General features: G+C 33.1%; 1 long non-coding RNA gene across 1 annotated transcript; it reads left to right on the forward strand.

The window, feature by feature from the left end:
* The first annotated feature begins 2308 nt into the window (after positions 1-2308).
* Positions 2309-4338, forward strand: LOC139904912 (uncharacterized). The gene is made up of 2 exons (XR_011779189.1): positions 2309-3839; positions 3910-4338. It is a non-coding gene; the product is annotated as an uncharacterized lncRNA (long non-coding RNA).
* Positions 4339-25554: the final 21216 nt, after the last annotated feature.

The raw sequence follows: 25554 nt of genomic DNA on the forward strand, positions 1-25554 counted from the left end.
CCATCAGCTTCCAATACATCCTCCAGACAGCGCTGGAAGCCTTCGTATACCCTGATGAGGTATTTCTTGGACATTGAAACCCGGGCCTGGTAGACAGAGGCCTTAAGCTCCTCAATATTTGGATGGCGTATTTGACAGGCCTGATTATCGATGTGCCACCATATACAGCAATCAAGAGGATTAAGATCTGGGCTCTGTGGTAGACATAAGCTCTTGTGCCAGAATTGCATGTTGTTGGGCAACCGCTTTGTGTCAAGTTGGCAGTGTATCCTCGTAACTCATAGAGAGGTCCCACCCTCATTCTTGATGGCCATGGACACTGAAGAGCGGCTGACAGAATTGTCCTTAGCAAAGTCACACATAAACATCATGGGATTTGGTAGAAAAGCTTCATTGACCTCATTTGAATCCTGTTTTTGTAATACCACTCTTGGGTGTTACGGTTATATCGTGGCTATCATATAGGGGCTTCTGGACTCGAAGAGCTCTACTTTTTTGATGGCATTAGTCTACGGGAGTCTGGCGCACAGTAGTGAAGCTATTTCAATCCACTTCCGCTCATCAGCCATGTTCATAGACTTAATTAAAAAAAACATATTATCCCAAATAAATGTTGACAGTGTAAGCTATCTGGAACCGTCAGAATTTTTTTCTCTATAATCCCCCAACTCCGAGTTATAAATCATTAAATAGAGTCTCAATTCATTTGCATGGCCCAGTATATATATATAATTTTATTTTCTTATCAGACAATACTATAGCGTAAATTTTTAATCTGTCACGATTACGGTAGTAAAGTTTTTTTTTTTAAATTGAAAGCTGTTTTTAATGAAAAAGAGGTCAGAAAATACATTTTCAAATAAATATGCAAAAATAGTGGGCATCTGATGGATTTTTATAGATTGCCACAGCCCAAATACGCCTAGTACCTTTAGAAGAAGACATCATTCTTGGAATAATATGAGTTAACACTGAACACTAGTCAGTAACACTGAACTTGGCTCCTCTGTGACGTCATCAAAAAGTTATCAAATAATATCAACCATATAGCGTTGCAAGTTTCTTATCTACACACCTTATATGTATATATTCACCTTGCTACAGCACATTTATGACGTTGTTACCTTTATTGTGTCATGCAATCTTTCTTTCCTCCAATAAGAAAGATAAAAAAGGTCATTTAAAGAAGTTTCACCAAAATTAATTGAACTAATAGCAACTATGAGTCTTCAAAATGAAGTAGTCTTCAATTATAATGAAAGTTATGACCTGCGTATTAACCTGACGTTAGCATTGTTGATGTTGCCCATTTTCGGGCCTAAACAACCAAGTTTTATAAGTATTTATAACTATTTGATGTTAAAAAGGGATAAACAAATCTAAATACTTAAGCCTTTATGAAAGACTTATCCCTCTATAGCCTAGTATTATTATATACATATTTGACCTTAAAATGTATTCAAACTATGTTATTACATCGTTTTATAATCTTATTTGATGGTGTAGATAGAAATTAATCATTACAATGGAAATAATATGACTTTTTTTTTTCTAAGTATCCTAATTTTATTAGCCCTAATCGATGAAAAAGATTGTTAAGTGTACAAATCTATTCATGTAATTGGTATTTTCAGTATCTATGTTAAGAAACGTAATAGCAATCCTTGTGAATGATAACATAAATGCTATTTGGGGTTTTTTCTGCCCCGGGACGAATCACCCAACTTATCACCCTCCATTGCCCTGGACTTTGCCGGAATAATCCCCCTTGGTCCGGATGGGAAATTCCATCTCCAACGTTTTTAGGGGGTCGAATACTACCCCAAAACACTCAAATAACTATTTCATTCAAATAGGGTTTAAATAGGACTAAAATTGTTCTCATTTCTCATAACTCTCATTCGTTCAATACTATTTTGAGGTAACTCCCAAGATCAATTCTCAATTGGGCTAAATTCTTCTAAGTACTTTGACCAGCTTTATGATATTCAATTCAAGGGCCCTTAAAGCGTCTCAACCATAATATTAAAAAAAAAACCGTTTATAAGACTTAAGTGCTCCCTGGGCCAAAAAACAGTCGCTTTTTTTTTTTTTTTGATATGTCTGCATTTCATCAAGTATATAAATAGACTTTACACTCTTGCGATGATTTGCCCTCATTAACTTGATCTACGCCTTGCAAACTAAGTAAAGTGTCAATCATAACACACATAAACCCTTCGTTTCCAGCTAAAAGTAGGGGTTTTCTATTCTCGTCCCTTCTATTTCTAACACTTAAAAAAATTCCGGCAAATTTCATATCTTACCTAAGTCCGAAATATTTTTCAATCATAACCAGTTATGAATATTATATGTCCACCGCTATGTTAAAAAAAAGAAACCGAAAATTAATGTGGTAACCCTCACAATTTGGAGAATGTTAGCGTAGCTATCATGACGTTTTATTAGATTAGCTGTGAGCAGCCCTGAGAGAGATGGAAAGAAAGAAAGAAAACACAAATCATACTCCGTATATACATAGGAAGAAGTAAGGACATAGACAAAAATGACTCCGATGAATATCTTCAATTCAAATCTGAGTTTAACGAGGACAAACACCTATAACTCCAAAACAAATCCTCAGAGTTACTCTGCTTCTTAAGATAACGTAAATTTTCAATCCAACTTCGTATCTATCAATGGTGTACAGGTATGAACGGTTTCTCTATGGTATTACTATTCCAAGAATCCAGGACGCCCGAGAGAAAGACAGAATCGAAGAGCGAAAAGATCAAGTATTAATACATTATCTTATTTTGTGTTCATCAATGATGAACGCCTTGTCAAATAAGGTGAAAACGACCCAGCGTGGATCATTGGTGTTTTGTCCCATAATGCATGAATTTTTTATACTGTGTGGATGATAATTATCTATGCAACCCTCTGAAGCTCACCTTTTCAGTTAGTTATTCAAAGGATATTGTTTATTACTGTTGTGATACTTAATACTTTTAATAATTCAATTAATTTCATGTGTGTGACTCGTAAAAAGTAAAGGAATCAGTTCCTGAACAGTAGCAAGTCTTCGGGAGTCCTCATTTCTTCCTCAAATCACGAGGAGGATAAGTATCTACTTCATTGTCGTCCTATGGGATTCAAGATATTAAATTTTACTCCGAAACAGCAAGTGTATTTCCTTAGTTATAGTCGTGGAGGATATCAACCTCCTTAGGGAAGAACTTTAATGAGAGGAAGATGAAAAACACCAATCTGATCCCTCATTAATTTGGATGGACCTTTTTGACCTTAAATTCTATCAATGTTGGTGGATACATTTCAGGATAATTAGTAAACGAGTTTTCCTAATTTATATACTACAATGCCAACATATAGGATTTTATCTACGATATCTTTATAAATAATCAAATGCGTTGCTGTTTTCGAGGAAGAGTTATCAGCATAAGCGTACAAAGATATCATATTCCATTCATATATAACCTTATAAAGTTATAAGGATTGCCCAGTGGTCCGGCGGGATGGTTTCCTCCCCACAAATGAAATAAGCCTGTCAATCACTCCTCCAAAGTCATTTTCCTTATCCCATTCATTCCAAACCTTACTTCCATCCTTTGGCCTTGACTTCAAAACTTTTTAAAACGCAACGTTCATATGACAATTCTTTTTGTCGTTTCCTTTACTGTTGATCCCATCATTGACTCGGCATAAGCCTCATATCAATAAATTTTATGAGTCGGAACGTCTTGATTGATGATCTCCTAATAATATAAATTTGATATTTCAACTTTTTCAAATAGTATAGAATTAAAGCTGAAAGAAATTCAAAATATCAATTGCTGAAGGTTACCAGATTATAATATTTGTGAGCTCCTTAATTTGAAGTATTGTATTAAGATGATTATTACATTTCAGATTTAGTGTTTCTGAAATCTTCATCTAAAATAATGGATACAGTGGTGACTGGTCAATTTAATTGCTTGCTCGAACTTCATCTAGTTATTAAGAAACTTACAATGACTTTGCTTCATCAATATTTCTAGAAAGTTAGATGCCAATTCAGAATCAAACTACTGAGAAATATGGATACCTATCATAAACAATCAGAACAACGGGATAGAGTCCAATTAAACGAAGCGTATTGTCCTTTTAAAAACGTTAATATTATATTAATTCAACTATAAACCTACTATTTACATAGTCTGTTCTAAATAGTCTATAATTATTTGATTTTAAACCGCAAAAACCTAATCAAATAAGGAAATTTGTGTATAATATAGTGATCATTATTTTTTATACTTTTACAATACAATTTTTAAAAACTGAAATATATTGTTAAAATTTCTTGTCGGCTGTGTTTGATAGTTATTGTGTAATAAAGTTTTTAATAATTTAATTTTAATATTATTATATAAAACAATACATAAATAACTATTTTCAAAGCTTTCAATTTTTGCTTCGGAATTAATGAAAAGAAGCTTCTTATGCTCTTTGACATCTTTTCAAGCAACTTTTCCAATTTTACAAGATAGAACTATTCATGTAGATGGCATTTATTTTTTTTAATAAAAAATACTGTTATAAAATTTATTATAAAATTAATTTGAAGATTTATACGGATAATTATAGTCAGTTATATTTATATTGTTTATAGATATTTACATTATTTTTTTAAATCCAAAATATTCCAATGTAAGACTTGTAGCTCACTCCCTGTTTAAAAATTCAAATACAACTATTTATTTATGTCATCATTCAATGTATTTATGAAGGACTACTAGAGTTAACATATTTTTCCTTCGTTATTATTAATAGAAAAAAGTGAGGTTCTGAGATTTCGCTAACTTATAAAATTTCCACTCATCCATATATCTTGTAATTCATGTATAATGGTAATGCTCTGAACAAAAGTATGGAGAAAGTTGATCTTATGAGAAACTGCTGTTTAGTTTATCCATCGAATCCTAAGTCATCGAAACGTTTTTTTTACATAATTTGCGTTGATAACATTAATAATTTAGTTCTTAATTGCAAAACTGTTATTGCGAAGAATCGGATTCAATATTATAAAGTGCATCATAAATAATTTCCATTGTCATCGTTGAGACCAAAAAAAATTATAAAAACGTTTTTTGATTGGACTCTAATACAAAATCTTCAAAAAAGGGTTTCATTTATTCTTGCCCTCCTCAACTTATTCCGACGCACTTAAATAGGACCCAATTTTGATTAGATAAAATCTTCAAAACGGGACTTAAGATGATATGCCCAGACTTAATTAATCAAACTTGCACTTTATTCGGACACACTTAAGTGGGACCCCGTTTAGATTGGACTCTAATACAAAATCTTCAAAACGTGACCTAAGATGATATGCCCGGACTTAATTAATCAAACTCGTACTTTATAAACTAAATTTGATTGACACATAATATCGCTCTCATTGACACTGAACAACTGAATTAAGAACTCTTTAATACGAGGTTGAAAAAAAGGAACAGAGTACTTCGAATCAACTCGTTTATGTTATGCCATGGTGTGACAAATTCAAATAATCATAAAAGAGTAAACCCCGAAACCACTCGCACTTTAACCCTTTACATCACAAACTGATGGCTTTACCTCACATAGGTGATATAATTTTCAAAAAATTGAAATCCTCAAATGCGAAGTTGCGTGATACTAGGATGCATCACACACTTGCTTACTTATTTCAGCAACTCCAATCACTTTTCAAATTCAAAAAAGGTTGAGAAACCAGGAAGTTATAGGCCATTTCCTCCTTTTAAGATTGAGTGATCTGAGGTTGCAGCAAACAGTTGCTTACTTGCTTCAGCAAGCCTATAACACACCCTTAACTCTTTGATTCAAGTCTACAACAGCTTAAAATATTTATAGACTTGAGCATCCCGTAATGGACCACTACGGGTTTCACTGGAGTATATTCTACCCGAAAAAAAAATTGTCCGCCAAAATCCAAAATTGATAGGACAAAGTATCCTATAAATAAGGTCGTGGTATTTCAGTCAACACAGAGGATTTGGAAGAATCTTTGCAAGAGGAAGGATGCATTTAAAGCAAAAAATGCACAAGTGTGTAGTATGCACTTAAATGATGGAAGCTACAAGAGGGATCTGGAACCAAATGGATTATTTTATATATGTATAGTATACAACTATTTATGTAGTAAAATTGACTGGATGATTGCCCTTGTGCCAGTTTCTACTAACTAACAATAATTCAAATATCACTGTTTATCATTGGCATCAAGTAGTTTTCAATGCAGATATTAAGTTTTTTTAGTGTCGTAAAACCATTTTATTCATCAAAATTAATTGGAAATTTGTTCAAAAATATCAACTCTGAGCCGAAAATGGCGTCGCCTTTAATTATGATGTAATTTATGACATCAGGGAAAATACCATATATATCTACAGAATACTATCGCCGAATTTATAGTCTATATACCTATCTATAGACATATCAAAGCGCTGTAGCCTTTTGTGAATATCTGTGGAGTTTTGATTTTTTTCCCCCAAAAATTTAATTTTTTGTGAATAGTTATGGATTTATAAATTTTTTTTCAAAAAAAAATAATTTTTCGTGAAACACTGGATTTTTAAAAAAAAAATTTAATTTTTGAATTTTTTTTCAAAAAAATCATAAACCAAGCCCCTTCCCCAAATATAATCATGCGGAAGACCTTGAATTTATAAATTAGAAGTAGTTCTTATTACGAAAATGTAAAATTGATTCATACATTTTTTAATTTATATACGCTTCTCCTTGACCACGACATTCTTCATAAAACATATGAGTCTGTTGTATAATAGATACATCACATTTTATTTCATATTGAGTCAAGGTATTTGTAAGGGGTGTTTAAGCCTCAAGTATGTTGAATTGGAGAACAGCTCAATAAAGTCATAATAAAATATTAAAGGAATATTTTATCATTTGACACTCACTCAACCTCTTTCTTCCTTAAAATTTGTGTTCATTTTCTTTTGTAGTTAATTCCTAGTAGATAGAAGTTACTGAAGAGGCTATAAGGGAAATGTTTATCAATCAAGAATGTATTTTTAACTCTTTAATTCTGATTCGTTTGAAAATTGTATATGCGCTATTTTCATCTCTTGCGCATTTCATTGTTAGCACGTCATATTTTGAAACCCTGAACATAATTCATATACATACATAGTTTTTGTTTACTTTTTATTTCAACCATCTTGTCTCTTCTTTCCTTTTTTTTTGTCTCCTTCGTAGTTAATTGCTAAGCTTTCTTATTTCCATTTAACTCAAATGGTTATATTACGGGATCTCAAGAAAATAATAAATACAGTGAAATTCATTGAAAAAATGGCCCATAATCTATTGAATATTAAATTAGAGTCCTCTTATTCACGAACATAATATCCTCTGCATACATTTCTAAAACCGACTTTAACCCATACAAATATTAGAAAGGTTCAAAAGGTACGTTTAGGCCAGGGTATATTATAACTCAACGAATCCTTGATACTTAGAAACGCAGCAGTGGTGAAGTTTAACTGCTTTGAGGCCCAGCAACTCACCTATATGATTTGAGAGCCGGAGGGTGTATTTTAAGATATTAAAAGGAGTCCATGATGCTCAGGGAAACAGCTGCATTTGATTTGTTTTATTATCATTCAAAAGTTCGAATTCCCGAATATAATATAATTGCAATGAAATTGCAGAGGATAATATTGTCTTGCAATGAAATTTATGACAACCATATTGCTTACAATGATGCTTAGTGATCAAAATCCTATGTATTTGGGGCATTTAAAAAAAAAAAACGAAAATCAACATGGTAATCCTGACAATTTAAATAATAATTTGGATAAGAGCACCTAAGATGTCATAATGTTTCATTATATCAGCTAACTTCAGCTGTGACAAGGGAGAAGGAAAAGGAAATAAACAAGGATATCGGCAAGAATTTCTACGATGTCGATTCCCAATTCTACTCGTAGTCCAACAAGGACATATAATTAGAACTATACAACCAATCCTAAAAGGAAACTCTCCGTCTTTTATGAGTACACACGAATGTTCAATCAGGTTTTGAAAATAATTGAATGTATTACGAAACTTGACTCGAATTTTATTAGTATTTTACCCAAAGTTCGGATCTAAATCAAATCAAATCAGGATTAAGCTTACATTTTTACTGATTACTAATACCGAAACAATAAATAATCCAGTTAACTATTAACTATTAGAACATAATTATTACGTACTATTAGTATAACATTGAGAATGTCGTTATCTCACAACCTCTCCTCCAAAAAGAAATAAATAAAGGGCCAAAATCAGTTAGTAGTTGTCCTATTCTTACAAATATGTAATTATTATTAACAAAAAGTCGGTATTGGTCATAACTTACTAAGAAATATTCTACCAATCAATTTCAGCAAAACTCATTAGAGAAATAGAAGAATACACTTTGACAGCTGGGAGTCAAATAAAGTGTACATTTTGGTGTTTGTGCATAAGGCAACAATCTAATCAATAATAATGATAAATAGAATGTACGTTCGAAATAGATATTATCTTTTTTTCTTTACTAGGATCAAGCAATAGCATAAGCTTTTTAAGATCCGAAAAATCCTTTGGATCTTTTTTATGATCTGTAAAACTTTCGGTATCCTAAACCAGTTCTAGTCTAGTATATATTCTGATAATGCAAGTTTATTTATATCTAACAGGTGATCTTTGGATCCGGGTCCAAGATACGTCATATCTCTAGATATTATAAAACGATTTAAAAGATAAGTAATCAAAAGTGTCTGAAAGACAAAGAATTACACTGATGATTTGTTATAAGTCTTAGTTCCTTCCTGACTCTCGTGACAAAGTACCGGTAGAAGTTTAAGAAGTTTACAATCTCAACCATTTTGCCTTTTCCATGGGTATATATACCTACGCAGCTTTCGCAGGCACTCAACTTTTGTTGTTAAAGAACGGCCCCACTTTTAATTGTTCAGAGCTTGACAAAAAAATTATTATTTTTATTTCAAACAATCTTCACACCTTTATTTACAAAAGACTATTGTAATAATTAATGACTTCACTTAAGGAAATACATAACACAGATCAATCAAGAATAACAAAAAATTACAATAAATGTAATTTTTTTAATATTTAAAAAAATATGCATCTTCAAGGATTTTCGTTCCATTTTGTACTTTTTAACAGATGCCATTTTGTGAATGGAACAAGATACAGAATCAATAAAAACACTATAAGTTTTATTAATACTACTTTTAATTCTGGAATTGTTTTAAGAGTAAAAAATGACTCACAACGATAATAGTTTCGAATTACTGTAATCCCAGATATCCCAGAGAAAAACTAAGATAAGTTTTGGATTTTGCGCTCATTGATAAATTCGATTATTGTCTTCAATTCATTTCGACAAAATTTCCCTCCCCTAAATGTTGACTTGTCTAATACCTAAAAGTATTTAAAGTAGTATGCTATAATCTCAATCATCCAAATGCTTGAATGACAAATCTTTGGAATTTTTTAAATTATTATTTCAACAGTACACAAACATGTTTTCATCTACAGTTCCCCGTCAAATAAATAACTATCTTATTTTTACTTTTGAAAACAAACAAATCATTTTTTTTATCTCTTTAAGAATTTGTAAATGTTGTACCCCTAAGCAATATATTGTAGAATCTCCTTTTTTACTTTGCTCATACCTTTAGGCTAAAGAAAATATGATTACGAAAAATTGTCCAATTTTTGTAATTGGAACCAAAAGAGGATTTTTATTTACCACCGCTGCCATCATTATTTTTTTATTCTCGAAGTAAGAACAATAACTATAAAGTAATCACTAGTCAACAGTGACCCAGGGGTTTGAGCTGGAGGGGTTGTAGCCCCTCCAGCCCAATAAGGAATTTCTGCTTTTTATAAGATTTTTTTGTGGCAAGGATGAAAATATGTTATTGCGAAAATCAGGATAAAATTATTATTTTTTAAATATTTATTTTCTTTAAAAAAAATTATACAGCAGCGCAAATAATTTAATATCTGAATTTTTTTCCAAAAAATGTTTTGTGAATAGCTATGGATTTTGAAATTTTTTTCCAAAAAAATTTTATTTTTGTGAATATGATTTTTTGAAATTCCAAAAAAGTTCATCTTTTTTTTTGCAAAAAAATTAACTTTTTGTCAATTGCTGTAGATTTTTTTTTTTAAATTCGAAAAAATTTAATATTTGCAACTGGTTTGTAAGAAGCTGTGGATTTTTGAAATTATTTTTAAAAAAAATTCTAAAAACCAATAATAATATTTATAATCCTTGGGACACCTCTGATAGTGCATGAATCATGAATAGTAACCAAGAGGACTTGGTGTGGAGTTACAAGATTAAGTTCCCGTTGTACGCAGAGTACAATTGAAACTAGAATAATTCTTGCCTATATGTCCTTACTAGATACGGCGTGGGATTTTTGTTTATTTCTCTCATCTCATAGCTGCTTCCAGCTAATTTAATGAAATGCTATCTGAGTAATTCTTGCCAGTATTAGTGATAGATACGGAGTGGGATTTGTGTTTATTTTTCTCATCTAAAAGCTGCTCGCAGCTAATTTAACTAACGTAACTTTAAACTGCTCTCATTCCAAATATTCTTTAAATTGTCAGTGTTAACATGATGATTTTTAGTTTTATTTAGCATACTGAAATTTCTTATTATTTGAATCTACGAGCAGACCTTGAGATGTATAAAATATGTCCAATAAAGTGTGAGTGGCGTTTTCTAGTTTGTAATCTGAATAAGATTTTTGATTTTTCAAAGCTGTTATCATTATTACTTTATTTTTGAAGACATAAGTATCTAAGTATAAAGTAATCACTGGTTGTTGTGCTCATAACGAATAACAAAGAGAGTTTACTGATTTGTGTTTATTATCTTTCTCTCGCAGCTGTTTGGAACTCATCTAATGTCTGACTTCATCACTGTAAAGTGACTCTCCTCTGACATGTTTGTAACAAAAAACTAACATGAAAACTGATGTTCTTTTTTGTTCATTATTTAATAGGCCGTGGGGTGGTGTAGTTCTCCGTCTCAAGTAAGCGTTTTTGCCTATCTTTTGTGTAAATTGATTTAAAAATGCAAAATAAATAAGTATAGATACCGACCCATAAATTTTAGGACAGTAAATTCAACTTAATATTTTTCCTAGACAGGAGCAAATTTTTTGATTCTGATTTTTACATATGATTCACGTAATCTCCATCTTTTCTTGTTGTTAAAAAAAACTTTTTTTTAAAACAAGTTCTTGAACATCTAACGACGACAACATGAAACCGAAGTGTACCATCATTTTGCTTCATTTGGAAGGGAATAGATGTAAGACCCTGAAAGACTTCAAAGTATCCAATTCATCGGTCCATTACGCGACCAGGTGGTATAAGGGGGCTGGAAGTGTTGGCGATAGGCATATGAGTGGTTGCTCGATGTCTATGAGGACACCCAGGTCGATCGATGCATCAGCTCGAAGATCGACCGTAAAAAGAAGCGCTCCATGAGAAAGATTTCTCGAGAAATCATGCGTAGGGGGGGTCAGGGAGGACCTGAGGATGAAGCTCTATCGACTCCAAAGGCGGTAGATTTTCAGTGACGCCACAATGAGCAAGAATCTAACACGGGTGAAGATGCTTTTGAAATTCCTCAATTCTTGAACGGACGTTTGAATCATTTGGACTGACGAGAAGATCTTCACCGTGCAGCTAGCTTACAACAGCCACAACGACCAAATGCCGAGTGCCCTGAACGTGGGCTGCGAGTTCATGGGCCAAAAGACGGACCTGGTGGTGGTTTGGGGGTGTCAATTCCTACAGGATGAAACCACCCTTGATCTGGGAAGGTCAATCCACGTATCCATCTGGACATGTTACAGTACGAGGTACTTTCCTGGATCCAGGAACACTACTCGGAAGGTTCTTACTGCATCTTTCACATACTGCAAAGTCTGTGCAAGAGTGAGGCCAGAAGAGACGATCTGTACAGGGTCTAAAGCAGTTCCGAAGCGTCTGAGAACTGTAGTTGCCACACATGGTGGCACTCATTTTGAAGGAAATTTCACGTTCATTGTAATGGAGTAGTAAGATGTTTCGAGAAATAAATATTCGTGTACTGTCTTGGTTGTTGAAGTTGTCCTAAGACTTATGGGTCACCTTGTATATGAATTAAAATATAATTATAATATTTTCTCAGCACTAATACTATTTAAAATTAGAATGTTCTTCTCTTTATAGCAGTATTTCATTTCCTCCGTCTAAAATCATATAACAGGCAGCTAATATCAACAATGGTATTAATTCATGTAGTACCAACTAGGTCGCTTCCTCCTTCTTCTGGCGCTGTTTTATTCCGTACAAATATGTCAACTCTAATTATAACCCAATCGGGGTAAAATGTCCAAGAAATGTTTGCTTACTTATTTATTAATCAAACTAAATACAGTCACGCCACATTGTGGATAATATTTTGATAATTTGCTTAATGTCAAAAAGAAATAACATATTCAGGGTCCCAAAAGTTAATATATTTATTAAATTACTAATGGTATAACTAATTAAATAATTCGTATATAATTATAGAGATAGGTCGACAATAGTTCCGAACACATGTAGCCTTTATCCCAGACCGATATCTCTCTGGAAAGGACTTGCATGCTGCACTCATCATGTGCACGTGGATTGAGTCCCAGGTAGCCACCAGTTTGGCCTTCAGGTCGTCCAAATTCTTGCTGGTGTTACATAGGCTCTGCTCTTAAGAATTGACACATGTAGTAATCCATAATGCTTAGGCCAGAGCTGGAGGGGGCCAGACTCTCTTGTCTCAAAAGCTACTAAAATTAACCTCACACCCCCACTGCGTCTCTCTGGATGTGTGGAAGGGGGTAACATCATGTTGGAAGGTATATGGGTTATTCTGGAATTGAGGTTGGGCCGTGGGAACCTCCGGGATGGTGCTGATGTACTCATTGCTGTTAATCTTCACCCCGATCTGGAGAAACACCAAGGGAGACTTCCCTGTCTCTGTCAAGACTACCCAAACCATCACGGACTGTGGCTTCTACACTCTCGTCATCCAGGTCACCTTTTTAGGCCAGAATCCTTTTATTTTGGGGATTAAAAGCCCGTTTCACAATGAAAATCTTCTCATCACTGAACACAATGTTGGTAGCCGTGTCAGTATTCAGCCCCGAAGATCTTTGTCCATCTTGGTGAGGTTCCTCCTGGTACTTCTTGCAATCCTTGCCTTGACAACTCCGGGCGTACTTTTTGACCTTGGTCTGCTGATATGGGCCTGTCCTTGGTAGATTCAGTCTCTTCGTACCTCTCAATGGTTCTCTTGATGAGCATGGGGTTGACCTCCAGGCTCTTCAGGTTCCTCAAAATGGTTTGGCCAGATTTACCCTTCAGGGCAACTTGTTGATTATGACCTCTCTCTTGGCTTCCATTGTGGTTAAAAAAAACCTGTTATTTTATACAAAACTGGTTTTTTTATCTAGTTTTGAACCAACTAGAGTTTAAATATAATATATTGCAACCTTCCATATAATTAAATTAAATAAAGTTAATTTAACAGAACATTCCGTCGACCCTATATTTTAACATACGAAATTATAATATGTTTGACAAAGCTTCCTTAATATATATTCAAATGAGTCAGGGATTGAGACATGGGAAGTCATAATTCATGTTTGTACTTATTTTTTGAAGACTTGTGTCTGCTTGAACAAATATGTAGACGTCAATCCGATGCTTGCACAGAGGGAAAATCCATTTAAAAATATATTTTGTTCTCTGTATTGGATATAAATCCGATTACTCCATGTGTTTACTTTTAAATAAAAAGATTGTGACTTAACATAAATTATCTTCATTTTCCCAATGTGTACACCCATAATCAAATGTTTTCTTTTCTTGCACAGTTCCTACATTTATTTTATTTACACAAGAAACAAGTGGGAATTCTCAAGGTCAGGACAAAAGTTCAAAGGAGAAATAATGAATATTTTTGAATTACTATACCCTTGTATATATTATTGAAGAAAAATCGAGCATTTTCACTAAAGTCCTAAATTGCATTATACCTACTTGAAGGATACGCCTTTTTGGAGGCTCAAAGTTGATATTTTTACTTCATAAAATTTCCAAATGTCTAATAAACACACAGATACACATAGATAAAACATTATCAAATGGATTTGAGACTAAAAAAGGCCTTTCAATACTCCTTAATGTAAATGATCAACACTGTCTTTTAAAATATGTACTAAAATCTCTTAAAATAGCCAGATTTGCACAATTTATTTTTATTTTGATGGTCGATAAAGAACGAAAAACATAAGATAATTAGACAGAAATATCTTACTCTTTCCATCATAATACTTAATTTTTACATTGAAATCCAAACACTTAATATTTTAATAATTAATGAAGCTTGACTGATTTAAATTTATTCATATTTCGACATATGAAAGCATAAACAATTAGTTACAAATAAAACAAATCTGAGCTCTTTTGCTTACGTACAAGTTGAGAAAATGAAACTTGAATGTGATCTACGAATTTCCATGCGCACACTCCAGTACCACTATTTACGCCTTCTGCAAGTCCCAAACGTTTGGTAGGAAGAAGGGATCTGTCAAAAACAGCCAAACTGGACCCGTAGGAGTAAATGAAAACAGCCCAGGGGAATCCCTTTAAGTCCATGAGAGCCCATACAAGAGATCTTGGGGTTTCACACCAGACTATCTAGAGAGATATCAAAAAGTGAGTGGAAAGAGCCTGTTGAGGGTGGAGAGGCCACTTTTGACACCAGTAATGAAAACCCCCATCTCCTCCGTTGCAAGACTCTTTTGAACTTCGCTTTGACATTTTTGGTCCCCTACAGGCCTGATACCAACCCCCTTGACTACACCTTTTGGGTGCATGACGAGGGGAAGGCCTGCAGTGTCTGTCATCCAAACACCAAGGCTCTCAAAACTACAGTCATCCAGCACTGGGACGCCATGACAAAGGAATACATCTACAGTGGATGCCAGGCCTTCCGCAACTGACTGGAAGCAATTATTGCTGCTAAGGGTGGCTGTACTAATGATTAAGAGAGCTCATAATTTATTTTATTAATTTTGTCGAAATTATATTGTTAATTAATATCTTGTTGAAGTTTAAAATTCAAAGTGTTCAGATTTTAATGTACCACTCGGTACAACACGGAAATAATGTTGTTTGAAGAAAATACTATCAGACTCTTGCTTCCTTCAATCTTAAAGAATGTCCTATTAAGGACATTAGATCATTTAATTATGTGACCATGAGATCCGATTTGAGTATCCAGTGAGTTAATACAACTTGACTGAATTGATTGAGTTTTTTTTTTTGCAAAAAGAATCGTGCTATTAATCGTGAAAAAGTATAAGTCGTAACACTAATTCAACTTAAAACCCATCAAGCGATTAAAAAATAATGTATTTATGAAAAATGTAGTATATATGTATGTATGGAGTTGGATAATAACTGTATTTAAAAATGAATTTAATCTCGTAGCTGCCTAGTCAACTCATATTGTCTTCAACTCTGCATGTTAGGGCAGAAAACGTGGAGTGTTAATTAATGTTATAAAAGGTTTAGTGATTATTTTTTGATAGTCTGTTTCCACTGTCCTTTTACATAAACAAACTATGCTAATCATGTAGTAATTTCATCATCATGAGCAAGCAACAAGCAAAAAGGCAGCGTATCTCAGATCTCCTAGATGCTGGAGTTGATGTAATGGAGATTAAAAGCATTGTTAAGTGTTCAAGGAGCCGGATTTTTAATTGGCCAAGATGAAAAAAAAAAATGTTGAAGACACTTCCAGGATGCCAGGAAGTGGAGGGATAATTTAAAGAAAGATATGAAGTTCATGTTAAGTTTGGAGAAGAATATAACTTCTCTTCTCTGTGACTCCTAAGACCATTAGGATTCCCATAAAGCCCAACATGGGATTAGTTTCTTTAAAAAGGACTCCATGCTACATTCTGATAGAAGACATGGAAGTCAGGAGGCTCAAGAGTTTTGAGAAAATCCTCATACGCATCAAGGCAAATGGGTCAATTGGGAAAATTTTCTCGGACAAGAAGATTTTCACAGTTGATCAATTCCACAACCGCCAGAACAACCACTGGCTTGTGGAAATAAAAGAAGATGTTCAAGGGATTTACCACATTAAATATCAGGGCCAAACAATGACCCTCGGTGTTGTGGCATCTGATTGAAAGAAGATGCCTCCGTTCTTTTTCAAGGCTGGACAGAAAATCAGCCAAGAGGCCTACTATAAGGTGCTTAGGTACACAATCTTACCATGGCTGTATACCAAATACACAGAGGGTTACTACCCGTGGACTCAGGACGGCTCCCCCTCTAGTACGTCCACCAAGTGCCAAAAGTTCTGCTCAGATAACATGGTTGGATTCTGGTCCAAAGATATATAGCCCAAACCTCAACAAATTTGAACCCACTGGAATTTTCTATCTGTGGCACTTTGGAGAGGGAAACCAACAGAACCTCACACCCAAATGTGGACACACTGAATTCTTACATTGTGGCTCCAAGGAAAAAATTGTAAGAGGAGTTTGTGATTAACTCCTGCATGGCCTTCAAACGATGTGTAAATGCTGTGATTGATAATGAAGGTGGTCATACTCTTTGTGAAAAAGTATTCCAAAAACCTTATCTATATGTTTTTTTACATTATTTTTTTACCTATTATTGAAAATATAAATTTATTGATGTATTTCTAAATCCATTTCTGGAGTCTACATTTCGCTGCCCTACGCTGTATATAAAAAAATACGGCATAGATTAACTGCCGGAGTTCGCTGTTTTACCCAGTATATATAAATAATATTTTTAAAAAAACATTATAAAAAAATATACTTAGGAGGGTGATCTGAATAGTTTCCGACCTCAACACTTGTAAATAAGAGCTAGGCGCATCTATCTAGCATCTGTTGACAGTTACTCACCAAAGTTTCAGCTATTTTAGAAATCCAGTCGTTATGTATTTGTCGTTTGAATGAGTTCATTTGTGTGTTTTTGTGATCATGTAAAAAATCACATATCGAAAGCAGTAACAAGATATTTGTCTTTGGAAGTGTAACCTTTAAATAGATTCAAACAATAGCAGACATATAAAGGCTTGTTGTGTTAAGATTTGACGGACTTAAGTCAATCCAACTCGGAGTAATTGTGCCAAAAACAGCAAGTGTCTCGTCAACAATTACTTTGCAAATAAAAACGCCGAGTACTATTTGGACAGTTAACAGAGATGGGAGCATCATGGATTTCTAAAAATCACGGTTGTATCCATTTTAACTTGGTTCAAAAGGTATCTTAGTATAATTCTTCTTCTTTCAATAGTGCCTTTGATCCTTTGGCTACTTCGAATAGTAAGTCTAATGTTTTTATTTTCTAGGTTACTTAGAGGGATGAAGAAAGGAGAGTGGTCCCGATAAACTTTTTCCCTTCGGGTGATTTCGATAAGGAATGCCTTGTACACTGCATCAGTATAAATTTTATTATCTTAATGCAATAGAAAAGTACTTTAAATACCGAATAAAAATATGTCTTTCTTCTTAAATAAATATATAAAAATATTTTTTAAATTTTCTTTCCAATAATTTTTTTTTCTTGGCGATATGGCATTATTTATTTCATTAATAATGATATCATAAACATTAATTATTCCTAAAGGATGTGTATCTTTTGTGGTCTATTTAGCATAAATAATCTCTTTGATTTTTGTTACTATGCTGTTTACTTTATCTTCTTCCTTGCCTTAAAAATGTGATAAAAAGTCTTCTCGATTAGTCTTGACCTTAAAATTCTCTAAAAGAATCTTTGAGACCCATTTGTACAGGTCCTTTAATATGACACAATCCAGAAGAGGGGGTCCATTGTTTCGTTATCTTCGTTGCAAAATGAGCACAAACGTCTTTGGTCTTTAAAAAAATTGGCTCCAACTTCTAAAGTTCCTGACGGCATTTAAACCACTTCTCAGGTGCTCCTAAGTATTAGTTTCGTACGGTATTGATGCTGCCTTTTGGGTCTTTTTTATGTTTCTCCTCTCCAAATAACTTTGAAACGGTTTCATTGTGGGTTTCTTTCCACATTTTCTCATATCTCCAGTTGATAGCAGACAGGCCCTCATTCGAAATGGAAGCAAATGCCTCTGAACTAATTTGGAGATTCTGAAAACTGGTTTTGAAGGCTTAGCCGCCCATTCTGTCCTACAAGTTAGCTGGGGATATAACATATCCCACATATTCAAGTTGAATCTGAGGAAATAAGATCTCGCACATTTGATTTTGGTGATAATTTCCTCGTCAAAATCAGCTAGATGTAGTTCTAAAATCAGCTAGATGTATTTCTAAAATCAGCTAAAAATCTGCTAGATTCAACAAACATCAGCTGAAAAATCAGCTAAATATTTACTGTTTCAGGATCAATTTTATTCCTTAACTTGGTTTTTATTAAATTCATTTGGCTGAATACCCTTTCAACTTCAGCATTGGAATGAGGCAAACGCAATATTGTTAAGGCAACATAATTAGGCTCAGCAAAATGATCTGGATTAGACCTGAAAATTTTTAGAGTTTCTCTTGTTTCGAGCCATTTGACAAGGGTTATATTAGACCATTGAATTTCAATTTTGGTTATGCCCTCTGAAGGTATATCCAATGATTTTAATAAGGGTACTATGGACTTTTTCGTCACAAACAAAGTGTTACCAACACTAAACATTGACATTGTTTTTTAAAATTTCACATTGTCGGAAAGCCTATTTTCAAGTTCTTTAATAAGCGTCATCAAAAATTGAGAACATCGATCCCCGAGGCTCTTATCTCGATCCTCCGATTAGTGATGGGTCATAAAAGAGGGGAAATTTTCAGCTTCATATCTTAAGTACAATTTAGAAACAAGCTATTCTTCCAGATTACAGGTGAAAGGATCAACCCGATGCTGATTGGTAGGAGGGATGAGTCTATTTACCAAATTTTCAACTGGAAGAGTCAAGTCTTCCAACAATTTGGTAGGATCACTATTATTGGACACAAAAATCTTGTTGACACTTTTGACATCATTCGTACAGGTTTCAAAAATAACAAATAGCCATGATTATATTCATCACAGTATAAAGACTGGAGCATTTCCGATATGTAACACCTTAATTTGATATAACTAAAATTATTTTTTTGCTCCATCCATTGGTCAGAAACTATTTGTAGAGCAGAAGCTATAGATAAACATCTTGTCTGGCTTGCTTGCATAATTTTCAGAGATTCATGTCCATCATTTATTAGTTTCAATAAATTAATATTTAAGACTGCTGTCTTGAGGAAGACCTAGCAAACCAGTTATAGGTTTCGCTAACCAGAAATTATCGATTCCTGGGCATTGTATCAGAACGTACGTAGGAAACAGCCAACTGTGCTAAATGACATACACAGAGAATATGCATTAATGCAGAAACGTCTTCTTTTGGTTATTTGTAGACAGAACCCCAGACAAAAATCAGCTAGATTATTCCAAAAATTAGCTAGGATTTCCACCCATCAGCTAGATGATATTTTTTCCCGATAGACAATTCAAAAATCAGCTAGATCTAGCTGGAAATCAGCTAGGCTGGCAACACTGATAATATGACAAATGATTTACAAATGACCTTTTGAACTTATGTTATGTCATTGTAGTAATTTATCAGTTTCTCTACTGGGCGCGCTTAAGGCTTTTCTTACGGGCTTCTAGTATTATATGGATGAAGCAATTTAAAATTTCAATAGAAAAATGGTCTCCGTCCCTTTATAAACCTCCTATCTTGTCCAAGGATAACGAAACAGGCTGCATTGTGTATCTGCTCAAAGGACTCAAATCTTGCAAGTTGCATATCATGGATTTTTTTCCCTGACATTTTTTTCCTCCGCAATATTTTCCTAGAATCTTTTATAATTAAGGAGTGGGATTTGTATTTATTCCTATATACTCACATAGCAGCCCGCAGCTAGTCGAATGAAATGTCATTACAGTTCAGCTGTTCTCCTATCAAATATTAGGGAGTTATAATTGTAAGTCCTTGTTGTACTAAAAAGTAAAATTGAGGATCGAAAACAGAGTGGGTATTTCCTTCATCTCACAGATGATTTAGTTAAATGTAATGGCAGCTGGGCTCGTATCCTCTCCAACATTATTCAAATTGTCAGGTTTACTATCTATTGTTTACTATTTCAATGATAAATTCCAATTTTTATGTGTTTTAAATTTTGGTATTTTAAATTAGAGATGCACCAATTAGTCTTGTACTTGTTATTCTGGTGCCGGACGAAAAATAAAATAGAAGTTATTTATTGATGAGAGTTACCCACTGCTTAACTTTTTGTTCGAACATTTGTCAGTGTAAAAAAAAAAAAATAGGATTTGTCTTCCTGACATTTTTTAATAAAATTTTTTAATCTTATTTTTTTTTTTTTTTACAAAAGTTTTAATTTTAAAAATATTTATCATTACAAAAAGTAAAAGTAACCTAATACAAATGTATCTAAATTGAAATTATGCACCAAGCACTGTAAGTGCCGGCAGGGCTGGGGGAAAGAAAATTACGTCAATAAACTTTAAAAAATATAGAATTCTATATCCCATGATATGATTATCATCGTTAATCAGGCATGTCCATGGAGGGGTGGGCTGAAGAAATTAAGTAAAAAAATAATTATTTGAAAAAATTAAAAATTTTAATATTTAAAATGCAATTTTAATTTCTTTTTCAAAAAAATGAATTTTTGAAAACAGCAGTGAATTTTATAATTTTTTGTGAATTTTGGAAAAAATTTTGAAAAAATTTATTATTTGAAATTTTTTTGAAAAATTCAATTTTCTGTAAATAGATTTGGATATTTGAAATTTTTTGTAAATAGCAATGGAGTTCTGAAATTTGTTTAAAAAATATATAAATTTTTGATTTTTTTGAAAAAAAAAAAAAAAACAATACCAAGTCCCCCAATATAGTAATATGTCTTTGATTAATCAATTTCCTCAAATTCCTGAAATAAACCAACTATAATAAACACTCAGTAGAATGCAAACCTCCGCCTAGAAGAGTCATTTTCCCTAAATGAAATATCATTTCTTCTCGTTGTTAAAGTCAAAAATGTGCAATGTTGAATTTAATGAAGATTAATATCTATTGCATTCATACTTTAATATGTGTTATATACTCTCATGCATATGTATTGTGTACCACATAGTGCAAATAACTCCATCATTAGTTTTCAACTATATGAATTTTATTCTAAACTTAGTTGTAGTAATAACAATTTGCTATAGAAATGATGTCAAACTTCCTTTGTTGTGGGGATGATAATCTGCATGTTAATTCAGAACTATTTCTTTGTTCAAGAGATGATTGAAATTTAATTTATATTCTTGTAATGTATGGGTATTACCTGATAAAAGAAATGAAAGAATAAGAAATTATATTAGAATCTTGTCACCAGAATTAAATACGAAGGAGTGTAGGATATTTACTGTCCCTAGAGCAGATTCTAGCTTCGACCGACTAGATATAAAAAACACACTGCTACAATCATAAAAAGTATTGCTTAAAAAGGAAGTAAAAAGACAGAAAATCCCGTCAGGTAAAAAACAAGACAAGGAGAGTGATGGATTGGAAACACAACAATTTTAATATATTAAGCTATAAATAATTAGTTACAAAAGAGAACAAACCTGAGCTCCATAGTAATTCATAGAAAGTTAAATTTTTTGGAAAAAAATTTCAAAAATCTATAGTTATTCAGAGAAAAATAGATTTTTTGGAAAAAAATTTGAAATATTAAATTATCTAATAAAAAACAAAAATTCCTTAATGGGTGGGCTGGGGGAGTTTTATTGTACCCCCCAGCCCACCCTTTGCAGCCGCCCCTCAACGGAGTTTATGGTTTTACTTGGAGTGCGCGAATGGACAATCCCGTTAAAGTTTATTTTCCTACGAATATTTTTCTAATATGTTTTATTTTTTGTGACAATCTGTAGATTTTGTCATTTTTTTCCAAGAAACTTAATTTTTTTGTGAATAAATTTAAAATTAAACTTATTGAATCACTACGTAACAGCAATCATGTTAAACGTATTCGGATATTGCACTTATCGGAAGTGAAGAAAAAAATCCCATTCTTTAATTACATTTTTGATAAATGACTTGCAGAATAAAATAAGACAATTTGATATTTATTCAAAGCAGTTAATTTGATATGGTCATTTATTTTTCTCTATTTACTATAGATACAATTTGTTTTATAAATTTCCTCAGATTTAGATGACACTATGCAACAGCATTATATATATAAGCCATAGAATGCGAAAATAACCGTTAACACTTTCAACCGCAATAGGATGGGCCTTTAAAACCTTTTTATCAATAAAGTTTTTTAGTGTATATTTACAATTCCGATACATATTTTGACATATGATAATTATATAAACGTAAATTATTGATAACAAATATTGATAAAAGACATTTCAGTTAGTAAGTTATCTTGAATACAGTTTTTTTTTTTTTTAGACATTTTAGATTATATATAATATAATTTTGATATAAATTTTTTATCCTATACAAAGTTTTTAGCTAAAATTGTCCAATGAAACAAAAAGAGGAGAAAAAGTTAGGAAAATTTGATGATTCGCTTAAGACGTACACCATTTTTTTTACACTTTCTAAAATGAATTTTTAAATTTTTTTCTATTATTCTCACTTTTTGCTCCATATGATAGTTTTAGCAAAAAACTTTACTAATATTTTCTATGGGTTAGAAAATTATCTATGATAACGCATTGATGCAAAATAATTATATTTGCCTCTGCGAGATATTCTGCTTTTTATTTCAAAATGCAAATATTGGATGGTAGCTCCTGGGTCTATCCCCTTGAGGTGATTCGGTATCGTATTTCTGATTCCCTCCGATACTATTCGACGTTGAAGAGGATCGTCCAACGGTTTGAACATTTTATGAAGAGATCAACGTTTTAAATTGAGGATTTTTTCACCCGTTTTACATTATTTTATCTTTCTTGCATATGAGCATTTATTCCATTGCCCAGGAACTGAAGGTTAGCCAAAATACCGTATGGAACTATTTGCATAAGACTGGTCAGGGGTGCCATACGAATTGACGCAAAATAACCTTTTGGATGGAATTGATGTTTGTGACTCTATTCTGAAACGCAACGAAACCGATCCATTTTTGAAGCGTATGGTGACTGGCAATCAAAAATCGGTCACATAAGAGAACAGAAGACGAACAAAGTCGTGTTCAAAGTATGGCAAAGTGGCTCAAACAATCGCCATACCCAGATTAACAGGCAAGAAGGTTATGCTTTGTGTCTGGTGGGATTGGAAAGGAATCATACACTATGAGCTGCTCCCATTAGGCAAAACACTCAATTCGAACTTATATTGTCAACAACTGACAAGATTGAGGGACGTGATTGACCAGATGCGGGCAGAATTGGCCAATAGAAAGGGTGTTGCATTCCATCAAGACAACGCCAGGCTTCACAAATATTTAACAACGCACCGGAAGCACCGAGAGCTTTGATGGGAGGCTCTATCGCACCTGCCGTATAGTCCATACCTGGCATAAAGCGATTGTCAACTTTTCAAGTTTTTGTAAAATTTTCTTGATAAATGGCTCAAAAGAGGCTTATGAAAATGAGCTAGTCAAGTTTTTCAATAATAGGGACGAGGTCTTCTTTGATTGCAGAATTTGGAAATTGCATTCAAAATGGACAAAAGTTATCCAACAAAGCAGTGCATATTTGATCTTTATCGGATAATGCTAACTATGTTAATTTAATTGTTAAAATAAGACAAAAAAGGACCGGACCTTTTTAATTTATCTATTATTTACAATTTGAGATTCTTATGACGTTTTACAAGTTGATTGTATAGAAGGCACCTATTGGCGCCTTAGATGTTGTTATTATTATTTAATTCCTGAGTAGTGACCTTCCTTTTATAAATAGTTTAACTTTGAGGATTTTGGTGGAGTTGTAATTCTAAGTCCTTGTTGAACTCAGAGCAGAATCGGGGATCAACATCGTAATTCTTGGCAATGTCCTTATATATTTCATTTTCCCTCCTTTCTGTAATCACATCTGATTGTTGCTGATCTCCTCCAAAACATTCATCAAATTATCAGGGGATTTTTTTTAACATGCCGATTATACATAGGATTTTCGTCACTGTTTATACATATACGAAGAGGGATCAAGAAGAAATTTTATTCCTATTTTATTAATTATTACTTTGTTCATTTATCAAAATAATTAATTACGACGTAACAAGTGAGTCGAGTGAATGGACAGGTAATAAAAATACATAGAGTAATTTTGTGTCAGCGAGTGCGAACACATTTTTTTCCTTATCTAATTTATTCATTCGAGTCGAAGCTGAACAACTCCGTTCGACTCGAATCAACTTACTCAAGTTGACACATCACTACCTTTAAGGATTTTATGTTTTGCTATTTGTACAAAATCGTAACTTGTATGTAGACAACATATAATTAACACGCATTTCAACAACTCCTACATCCGTTTATTACTGTGTCAAGATAAACAACAGCGCAAGGGCTATTAGTTGGAAATATATGAGCATTTGGGAATCCCAAGATGAGTTTGTTCATTAGGAATGATATTGGATGCGTCATAATATGTAATTATCATATCCATCCGGACCTTGAAGACGAATTATCTCTCTGTTCCATAGAAATGATGCAATTAATAACAAATATAATCTGTAATAGAGGGTTTTCACGTGATGTCAGCATTGTTTATGTTCCCATTTTGAGACCCTAAAAAACCAAATTTTATAAATATAAAAACCCTTGTTTTAAGGAATTTATTAACGAAAACATCGGTTTCCCGCTACAAAATCTGGAAGACCTCATTTAGAACCAAGGTACTGGCACTTAAAGAATTTCTCCTTCGCGTGCTAATGTATCTAACAAGATATGCCAACAGTTCGTAAGAAACTGAAGTTGAAACTGTCGGAGTAGTGGGCTATCACGATAGTGAACTCTTTGTGTGAGATGTCGCTTTCAGCCACCGCCTGAAAGCCATCATTGCCGCAAAGGATGGCTAAATTAATGATTAAGAGAGATCAGACAAACATCTATTTATAGTATTAATTTTGTTGCAATTCTTTTGTTAATTAATAAATTATATCTTGTTGAAGATTAAAACTCAAAGTGCTCTGATTTTAATGGGCCACTCGGTATGTCATTTTCATCGCTGTATATTACAAACCAAAAAAGGAATATAATATACCGGGAGCACATTACAAAATGATTGAAATCACTTAGACTCACTTCAACTCATATTTAGAAAAAGAAAAAGAGGGAAGTACTTTATATAAAAATATAAAAGATGAGGTTTAGTTAAAGAGCTCACTGACTCATCAAATCA

This window comes from Lepeophtheirus salmonis, chromosome 3 (genome assembly GCF_016086655.4).
Source record: "Lepeophtheirus salmonis chromosome 3, UVic_Lsal_1.4, whole genome shotgun sequence".
NCBI lineage: Eukaryota > Metazoa > Arthropoda > Copepoda > Siphonostomatoida > Caligidae > Lepeophtheirus > Lepeophtheirus salmonis.